The sequence below is a fragment of the Morus notabilis genome, unplaced genomic scaffold, assembly GCF_000414095.1.
Source record: "Morus notabilis unplaced genomic scaffold, ASM41409v2 Scaffold1065, whole genome shotgun sequence".
Taxonomy (NCBI): Eukaryota; Viridiplantae; Streptophyta; class Magnoliopsida; order Rosales; family Moraceae; genus Morus; species Morus notabilis.
In genome coordinates, this window is record NW_010356738.1 from 17624 (window position 1) to 29046 (window position 11423).

Here is an 11423-nt window from a genome sequence, read left to right on the forward strand (position 1 = left end):
ATCTATCCGTAGAAATAATATAAATTTTCAATTTAGTGACTAAATTTCAAATGTTTTTCTTGAAATTAAGAAAAGATAAATTGATTAGCACATTTGTTAAACGTGTCACAATTGTGTCAAATGTTTTATAATTGTGTCAATTATACTTAAAAATATTAATTTAAACAGAAGTTATGAGGGTTAATCGTGTCAACCCGTGTAATAAATGTGTCGTGTTTCGGCTGATTAATATTTTCTGACGCTTTTAATTGGTTTGTATTTGAGTTGGTGTTTTTAAAACAATTATTAAAGGAGTTGACACAAACATTGTATGTGAATACGGATTGCCACTCTAAATATAACAACTTATATTATATGTACTTGATATTCCCCGAATATCTTATTTTTTTCTTCTTCTTTTTTTAGAAGAATTCTTCGAGTATCTTACAACGTGGTTTTCATAATGTTGTTGAAGCGTTGTGGTTTGGTAGAAGTTCAGGATAGAATATCATGTGGCAGAAAATATTGGTAGTCATATTCATATAATTTGCGATAGACAAGAAAGCACAAACAGTGGAGTGAATTAGGCCGATTTGACTCATCCATGCCTAGGATGCCATATGTTTTACATCATGTACAATACCTAACAGCATCAATTAATGCAATTTAGCAGCAGCAACAACAACAACAACAAAAAAGAGAGAATTAATGCAAATCTAAAACATGATACTATTAAATGTGTGATCCTGCATTCTTGTGTATGTAATGTGCTCTACCACAGTATCACATCATTGCTTTGCAGTTTTACAGCGCCAGCTCATGTTTCCAATTAAAAAAACGTTAACCATACATACAACTATAAGCAAGAGTCAATTAAGAGCCAGCTTTGCTAAAAAGATTCAATTATTGCATTCTCTGCCTATGAACAATATGATATATATATATACACATACAGACGGTGACGCTAGAAAAATAAGTGATTATGGGTAGGTATACTTATAATTTAAAAACTTAATTAAGGGAAGACGGATACATATATATATATATATATAATTTTAGATTTTTAGTGGGGTAAACCGTAAACTATAATTTTAACTAAATATACATATATACAAAATTAATTAAAAAATTAAGGTGGGGTGGCCGCCTACCTCGATAAGGTGCGGTTACGCCTTTTGCATATATTTATATATACGTGTGTGTAATATCAAATGGTTAAGATCAACAATATTTTTTCTTTTTTCTTTTTTCTTTTTGAACTTAGGATTGGGATTCGAGTTATGTGAAATTATTGTTAAGTTAAACCTCCAACCATAATGAAGGTTAATAATCAAATCCTTCTATATATTTAGCAACAACTAGGGCATGTCCCACGAACTCTCTAATTAAGAACTTTATATAACAAACACTTCACAACACCAAGAAACTCTTAAAAAAGATAAAATTAAAATTATTTTAATATTTTCTGTTATAGCGAAATATCTCACTGATGAAACTTTTATGTTGTCGGAATGCTTTTATCCGGCAGCATGCCGTGAATCGTGATAGGAGGAGAAGACACGTGACTAATAAAAAAAGCGAATATAAAGGCAACCGGTTGGGTAGGTTGCAGAAATAAATAAGTAAAACAACAAATAAGGGGTAGGACTTAAATTTCACAATGAAAAGAAACGAAATAGGAAAAGACAAAAAAAAAAAAAAAAATCTGTAAGCAAGTAAAATGATAAAAGAAGAGAAGAGGGTAAATTGATCAATATTATAATTATATAATTATTTATACCAAAAAATTAAGAAATAGAGTAAAATGGCTGATGTTTTAATTGTATAATAAATCGTAGCCATAAAAAGAAAGAAAAAGGGTGAATTGAAAAGTAAAAATTTTTAAAAATATATTGATTCAGCACGAAATTAACAAAATATTCCTTAAATTAAATTAAAAAAATAGGGTAAATTAGTTGGAGGAAAAAATTATGTAATAAAGAAAAATGATTTCACAATGTTCTAGGCGATTAAGGAATTGTAAAAATGATCGTTGTTTCCAATCAATTTTTATAGTAGTCTCGAGGATCATTTTTTTTTATGTGGCTAGAAATTGCTTTCATACATTTATGTATGATGCAGCGAGTAACGTTTGGTTCATGAATTCAGAATCATAATTCAGAATTATTCTTTCTTTACGTGTATTTTTTATAAAAAAAAATATTATAATAAATAATAAATCATGATTCAAATCATAACACAAATACACTAACTAAACGTTTCGTCAATCATAGATTGAACACTAATCGCATTATTAAATAGTACCATCGCTACTCTCAAATGAAATAGGAAAAAACAATTAAAATATATATATATATATATATATATATATATAAAGCATTTAAAAAAACTTTTTAAAACTGTAAATTCTAATTTTTATTTCCTAATTCTGCAAAAAATTGTTTTTTTTTTCCTTCAATACCTTTTAAAGGTTTTTTTTTTTTTTAATTTTTCATCAACCCCAAGTTCCATTAGACCGCCCTAACCAGTGACGGCGAATGGATCTCCGTCAATTTTCGCCGGGTTTTTGAGGGGTTTTGATTTTCACTTCGCTGGTTATCTCCATCTTGGTTCTCTTTGCGTGGTTTTGGCTCCGGCGGTCTTTCTCGCCTGAATTTTTTGGGGCTTCTAATCTCTGGGGGTTGATATTCTCATTTCTGGTGTGGATTTCGTGGGATTTTCTCTGTTTCTTGAGTGCTTTGGTGGTGATTTTGTTATTCTGGAGGTTCTTCTTTTGACGTTTTTCTCTGGGTTTGTTTGGTACGAATTTGATTGCTAGGTTGGTTCTTTCGAAGGGGGATAAGCGATGGCCATTGCTTCAATTGAAAAAACATCTTTAATTTTTGTTGAAGACGGAAGGGGATTAGAAAATGGAGCAATCTAAAGCAAAACCAATAAAATCCAATCATTTTGAAAGAGGAAAAACTACCAAGTAATTTCTAAAATTTTAACCAACATAGACCCAACGCACTCAACAATTGGAGCGATTAAGCAAAATAAACAAAATCCAATCATTTTCCAATCAGAAAAATGCCCAAATCCTCACCAAGAGCGGCCAAACTCGACAAAAAAATCCAACGCTCAAATCCTCACCAAGAAACACCATAATCTCTCTCTCTCTCTCTAGCTCTCTGTTCTTGGGGATCATGGATATAGTCTTGCGATTGTCCATTTCCTCTCTAAAGCAGTCTTGCGATCATGGAATCAGACGCCATTTTTGTTCTTTCTATGGAGAAGAATAAGAAGATAAAGCAGTGTTTTGTTTGTTGGGCTTGGGCTTTTGTATGGTTACCTCTAATTTGCTTGGGCTTGGGCTTTTTTTAAGAAGTGTTTCAGTCCAATACTTTGACAATCGCCAGAAATACTTGACGATCGCAAAAAAATACTTAAAAATCACAAATGACAACCGTAAATAAGTTCTTCATTGATTCGAGTAAATAAATTCTTCGGTTAATTTAATTTAATGTGAAATGTAATTTTTTATAAAATTTTTTAACTATAGTAAAATTAAAATTAAAATTTTAAATGGGTGAATTTAAAGGTTAAAGTTTTCTTTATCTGCTCACTAAAAGTGAAAGACTTGGAGGTGTGAAAGCCACATCTGGCTCCGTTTGTCTTCTACCGTTAAATTCATTTAAGGTTTATAATGTGATTTTATGTGAAATTTTTTTTATAATAAAAAAATTAAATGTAATTATTTATAAAAATAAAATTATTGTAATAAAATTTAAAATTTAAATTTAATTTGATGAAATGAATGAAATTTTAATTATAATAGATGTAAAATTTTTTGATGAGGTGTTAAAACTTCACTGAGAGAACAGTTATTGGGACAGGAGACAGCACGTCTAAACTTATCCATTCCACGTTGCTTTTAGCATTAAAATGTTGAATCAAATTACCGCGTGGAGAATTCTGAGGAGCTTCTCGAAGGAGTCGTTGATCGGAAATACCACTCTCTCTTTTTTCTAAGAACTCTCGTCGGTTTTCATTTCCAAGACCGAAGTCTCGGCACAAGAACGACAGAAGAGGTGGTTAAGAATCCATTTCTGTTGTCGTGAAGAGCGAAGGCTCTAAACTGGAGACTCAGGTTCTTCTTTCAGGCCTCTATGTGAGTAAGTTTGTGGTCTTGTTGGTTATAACTCTGTGCACCGACAATGATCCTTGCCACGTAGCTTTGCATGCTCCGCTTTGTTCTCAACCAGCCAATAGAAAAGTACCATGTTTGGCATTGTTCTCCCAAGTAGTTTTTTTTTTTTTTTTTTTTTTTTTTTTTTTTTTTTTTTTTTTTTTTTTTTTTTTTTTTTACTACTCCACGTAGCAGTAGTTATTTTGCACCTAAAGCTTCTTCTGCCATTTTGTCGTATCTCTCTTCTAAAGTTCACAATTTTTAATTTCAAACTTTACGAAAGAAATATATAATATTAAGTAAAGTCTCCAATCCAATATCGAATTTAGAGCGGCACATATTTATTTTATTTAAAATATATATATATTTAAAAATATGTATATATATTTTAAATATATAAGTATTTAAATATATTATAAATATCTTTTTATATTTTATATATTTTAAGAGAAAATATATGTATTTTTAAAAGAAAAAATATATATTTATAAAATATATATATATATGTACTGCTCTAATTCAATACTAGATTAAAGACAATTGTGAATATATACATTTAGATATTAACAAGAAATGTAATGTTTGATAAAAGAATTAAAAAAAAAAAGATAAATTTTTTCCCTAGCCGTTTACCCTCTCTGTTAACTTCGATTAATTATAATTGATGTGTAAAAATTTTTATGAGGTGTCAAAATCTCATTGAAGGGACATCTATTGGGACAACCAAAAAGAACAGTAGATCTGGACTTGAAATGGATGGACAACAAATCATCAGATCTGGACTCAAAATGGATGAACAGTAGATCTTGAGTCGAAATGGATGAAGGGGTTATTTCTTTTATTTTTTATTAAATTTTTTTTGAACATATATATATATTTTTTCAATATGAGGTTATATAATGAGGAAAAAAATGATAGCATAATTTCTTTTTTTTTTTATTCTATTTCGTTTGTCTAATTTCATATTTAATTAGAGATATGATAATAGACGAAAAATATGTTATTTTTTATGAAACATGAACGGATAAGTGTATTTATTGTAAATGGATACGATTTGATATGGAAATGTTTTGTTTAAGTTGCAAAATGTAACGATGAGTGTGTAAACCTATTAAAATATTGATTTTGCCACGTCAAATCTTTAATTAAGAAAAACGTAAAATGAAAATAAGAAAGTGGTAACCGTTTGGTGAAGGAAACGATTATTATGCTATAGTTAACGTTTAAAGTTAAAGTTTCTTGTATTCGTCATACATGAGACGTTAACTGGTATTGCACACGATATATGGGCAAAATTTATGACAAATTTGTTAAAGATTTTGATCATATAATACATTTAATATTTTTATGGTTTGTTAAAAGCAATACAATCGTTAGCTGAAAAAGATGATGAAATTAGTGGAAGTTGAACGATCACGGGGTCAAAATTTACGGTCAAATGTTAAAAGTTTTTATTCACTTTTGGGTTGAAGCGCAATTTCACGATCGCCAAAAATAACACACAATAGTAATCAGCCGATAACAAGTTATGCTTTTCTTTCTACGTGGAAGCGTCTTACACACACTTTCAATCCAACGGTTTAAATGCTCTTACGACACACTGCCGGGAATAAGTAGCTCGGCAGCATAAAATGACCCATCGATGATACTATGTATTTTTAATAATATTAAAATAGTACATTTACTTTTAAAAAAATGTTCTTTTAGTATCATAAGACTGATTTTTAAGACATAAAATGTCCATTCTACTCATCTAACTAATTAACAATAAACTAGTAATTTAAAAAAAATTTGAAAATACTTTCGTAACATTTAAAAATTAAAAAAATTAAAAAAAATTAAAGTTATTAGTTTCTATTTATTATTAAAAATGATAATATGGACATGTCCTAAAAATTGGTCTTAGAGTATAAAAAAAATGCTTCTTAAGGTACTGTTTTAACATTATTAAAAACACATTTTATTAGTGAGATATTTTGCTACAACAAAAAGTATCAAAAATTATTTTATCCAAAAAAAAGATTTTATTAAAAAAAATGTATTGGTAGTAGATTATGGCTTAGCTAGGTAATGTTGTAGATTTTGAAAAAATTACTTTTGACTGTGCTGAAGGAAGAAGCAGCTGTTACAAAAAACGGCTGAATGTTTGATAAACTATAATTACAGTAATTGTGCTGGTTCTAAAATCAGCATAATAGCGTTTAATAAATTATGAAGTTGAATTTCTTTGGATAGTTAAAAATTAGGACTATATTATATTATAATATAATATAATATGTATAATTACAATATAATATATATTTATTATTATATTTAATATAATAAAAAAACTATTATTATATAATATATTATATATTATATTATATTATAATATAATATAATATGTATAATTACAATATAATATATATTTATTATTATATTTAATATAATAAAAAAACTATTATTATATAATATATTATATATTATATTATATTATAATATAATATAATATGTATAATTACAATATAATATATATTTATTATTATATTTAATATAATAAAAAAACTATTATTATATAATATATTATATATTATATTATATTATAATATAATATAATATGTATAATTACAATATAATATATATTTATTATTATATTTAATATAATAAAAAAACTATTATTATATAATATATTATATATTATATTATATTATAATATAATATAATATGTATAATTACAATATAATATATAATATATTATAAAATAATAATTTTAATATCATATTATAATTATATTATAATTATCATATCATATTATTAAAATAATTATAATATTATTATAATATCACATTATATGATAAAATAATAATATTAGGGCTATTAATATAATTATGATAGTATTTATTATAATATTACTATTATATTATATTATATTACGAGTCTGAATTTTAGATTGGTAAAATTGTAAATTTTAAATTTTATTAGGGGTATTATGGGTATTATGAAAGTTTTATTCATTGTATTATACTGATTCTCGCATAATCTAAAAGCTAAAGTTGTCTTTAGACAGATTCTGATTTTAACTGTAGATTCTTAAAAAATTCTTCAAAAAGCACTTTTGAGGAGATTTACCAAACACTAAAATCAACTTTTGCTTAATTTTAGAATGAAAAAGCAATACCAAACTAAGCCTTAGAGCATAATTATTCATTGAAGCTTGTTAGAATTATTTATTTATTTATTTACTTATTTATTCTTGTTCATGAAACCTTGTTAGACCATTGATATAATATACATTATACACAAGCCTCGTCCCAAATACACAAACTCGCAAAAAATGAGAAATAAATGATTTTTATTAAACCGGAGCAACCTAGAGTTGAAGACACGTGCAAACTTTGTGGCTGGTTTTGAGCATTAACAAAAAGGCTCCTTGTTGAAAACTGCAGAGCCAAAATCTTACCATAAGCTTCTCACAATATTTGCTCAAATGTCTCTTGAAGAAAGAAAACACCTACTTGGAAGAGATGGAGAAGTTTCTATGGTAGAAAATAAATAGGCTCTTTTTTTGAAACGACAAATAATCAAGAGTACTTCAACGAGATTCTGGTCTTATTTTCAATGGCAATCCATGTTCACTCATACTTCCCCATGACAAGCTTCTCAACCTCTTCCAAAATCTCATTCTCCACCCTTCCGACCTCAGCGGCTCGGAACTAGAATACCTCCTGAACGACCCCATGTCCTGCTCTTCAACTCCCACTGACGCACTCAACAAACCCGACGTCGAAAGCTGCGCTATATCACGACTCGAACCTGACACGAAAAACTGTTGATGTTGATGATCGTGTGAACGAGTCGTCGTGGATGACGACGCTTCCACGATCTCACCAGAAACTGTCCTGGTCTTATTATGATCAGTATCAGCCAAAAAATTGTCTTGGGAATAGGATCTTGAGCCCAACCCTTTTGTCTCATTAAACTCATTGCAAACCAGCTTGAGGGCTTGAACAACTTCTCCCATGAAAGGGCGGTGAGACACTTCTGGTTGTACACACATTGAGGCAATTGCAGCCCCTTTGGCCACACTATCAAGTGAGATCATTTCGGATTTTATGGCCCAGTCTATCATGGTTTCTAGGCCTTCTTTGCTTGTGAGGAGTGGACGAGCCCAAGCCACGAGGTTTTCCTGCCCTGGAGGCTGGGACAAGTCCACTGGTTTTCTTCCTGTTAGTAGCTCAAGAAGGACAACTCCATAGCTGTACACATCGCTTTTTACGAGAAGATGCCCGGTCATGGCGTATTTCGGGGCTAAGTAACTACAAGCAAGAAAAATTAAAGAAGATTATAAAATTATAGGATACATATCTAAGACTTTCAAAGTCGAAGACAATTCGTATTCAAATTACTCTGCAAAGTGTAAAAATGACATATTTGACGTGATATTCTATTTTGTGGTTAAATTTTTCCAATTATTAAGTTTTGTAATTTGTGAAAGTAAATTTTTAATCTTTAAATGCCTTGAAAATGACAATGTTGTAATTATGAAATGAAAAAGTCAAGATATCAGCCAATAGCTACCAGATTAAAATTTGGCATATGTTGCATTCGGTGCTAAATTTGATACCAAATCTAATATATGCCAAATTTAGCACCAAAAATGGCACTTTTTCTGCCCAAATGTTTAATTTGACATTAATAGATTAATTTGGCATTTTGTCGGAGATGCTCTAAGTTGACATTCTAAGGATCGAAGTAGAAACTAACCCGAAAGTTCCCATAACATGGGTTGAGATGTGTCTGTTACCCTCTAATGCTGATCTGGCCAATCCAAAATCTGAGACCTTTGGTGTAAAGTCATGTTCCAATAGGATGTTGCTTGATTTGAAGTCTCTATGTATAACACGTGGGTTTGAGTCTTCATGCAAATAGGCCAAGCCCCTAGCCGCGCCTGACGCAATCTTCATTCTTGCGTCCCAGTCAAGTGGATCAGCTTCCTTGTCAATACCTTGTACAACACGCAAAAGAGTCAACAATACTTGTCAAAACTTTATTCTAACATATTTTCAAATTTGATCAAATTTTGTAATTTGTACCGTGTAAATGGGATTCAACGCTTCCATTTGGAACAAGTTCATAGACTAGGCAACGAGTCTGGCCTTCTGTGCAAATACCAAACAGTTTGACCAAATTTCTGCGGTGAAGACGGCTAAGCATCTCTACTTCTGCTAGAAACTCTCGACCGCCGTGATGATCGTCCCTTTTGATTGAGAATCTTCACGGCCACTTTCCTTCCATCGTCTAAAGTTCCACTGTAGACCAGCCCAAAACCACCTTCTCCAAGCACTCTTGAGGCATCAAAGTTGTTGGTCGCCCTCTCTATCTCGTTCAATGAGAAAATCTTGGCGGATCCGGTGTAAGTCATTGTGCTGGAACTAAATGACGTCGATTCAGAACCCCGCTTGCTTCCAACCGCAGACCTCACAGCTCCTGGTGAATTCTCATGGCATAGATGTGATTGATTCTATAACGTTTTCATTTAATTTTCACAGTGAAGTGAGAATTTGATTAGAATGCTAGCTAGTACCTGTTGTTTTTGCAGGGGAGGGAATCAAAGCTTGTGGAATATGTTCAGTTTGGTGGCTGCGAAAACCGAATTTCACTAACAAAAGCCAAACAACTACTAAGCATACAACAAAGGCTGTGAAAGATGAGACAACAATTATTACAATCGTGCTTCTGCCTAGGCCATTATGTTTTCTCCTAGACACATCAACTCCTATAGGTTTTATTGCCATTCCATTGGTGTCTTGACCACTGTATGCCCCGTCATCTATAGTAGAAATGCTCAAAGGGGATGGAGGAGGAGGAGGAGGAAAACCTGTAAAAACACAAGAATTTCATATAAATGGAAAGGAAAAAGAAAAGACTTAAACGGGTAACTTCATGGTTGATTATGTAATTTTATTAATTATTATATTATTATCGATATAATAAATATAATTATATCAATATAATATATAATATATAATATATTATAAAATAATAATTACAATATCATTATATTATATTATGAGTCTGAATTTTAGATTGAGAAGATTATCAATTTTAAATTTTATTAAGAGTATTATGGGTATTATGAAAGTTTCATTAATTGTATTATGCTGATTCCCGTATAATCTAAAAGTTAAAGTTGTCTTTAGGCTGCTTCTGATTTTGTTAGTAGATTCTTAAAAAATTCTTCAAAAAACACTTTTGAAAAGATTTACCAAACACTAAAATAACATAAGATGATTTTAGGATGGAAAAACAATACTAAATTAAGCCTATATACAATGCTTTAGTGAGCAAATTTGTTGAGATATTTGATACAGAAATATAAAAGTAACTTGATCTCTTGAATGAGGGGATAGGAATTTGTTTTATCTATTTCTTTACTTATAATTTATTTTTTTATTAAGCATTGTGGAAGCTAGTTCACTCTTCCTTTTTAAGCGAAAATTGGAAAGAAGGGAAACTCTAAGCCCCCCGCACTCAATTTATTTTGAACAAAGTAAAGTACAAAAAGAAAGAACGAAACGCAAAAAGATAAACACGTACGCCGAAGGCTTGAACAAACGCAACCAAAAAATAAAAGGAAAGCCTTTAATGATTGAAATTTTTTGGCATGTTTATTTATCAGGAGTGAAAATTGAGAATTAAAAATCAAAATTAATCTCATGTTTACTTACTCATATTTATCTTATAATAATAGTAGAAATGTGCGATTCTCACACTAATTTAGAGTTGAGAAATGAGATTGACATTTTCTCCCATCCCTCATCGGATTGGTACTCCCAATTTTAATAGTAAATATTAATTATGATTTTACCCTTAATTCTACTAACAAATTTATGAATAGAAAAGTAAAAAGTAAAAAATTAAAAAATGCCATAATTTACTTTTACACCCTCTTGTATCTCCTTGCTCACTTCTTCTTATATTTGTTTTTTCTTTTCTTTCTTTCTTACTAGTGCTATGGACGAATTCATATCAATGCAAATAATTAAATGAAACTCAGATAGTTTTTTTTTTCATGCTTATAATTTGATTCTCATGTTATACCTATTGCTTTTCATTTTTCAATCTATATCCTAAGCTGATTTTTGTTTTCTTTAATATGCAATGCAATGCTAAATCTAATTTTATATGTTGATAATGTAGAGTAACCATGTCTAACTTTTAGCACGAAATAAGAGAGTGATTGACAAAATCTAATTACTAATTAGTTATCCTAATTTAGATGATTAGTTAGGCGTGA

General features: G+C 29.7%; 1 pseudogene; it reads right to left on the reverse strand.

The window, feature by feature from the left end:
* Window positions 1-7718: 7718 nt before the first annotated feature.
* On the reverse strand, window positions 7719-10858 carry LOC21388755 (annotated as a pseudogene).
* Between the last annotated feature and the right edge of the window lie 565 nt (window positions 10859-11423).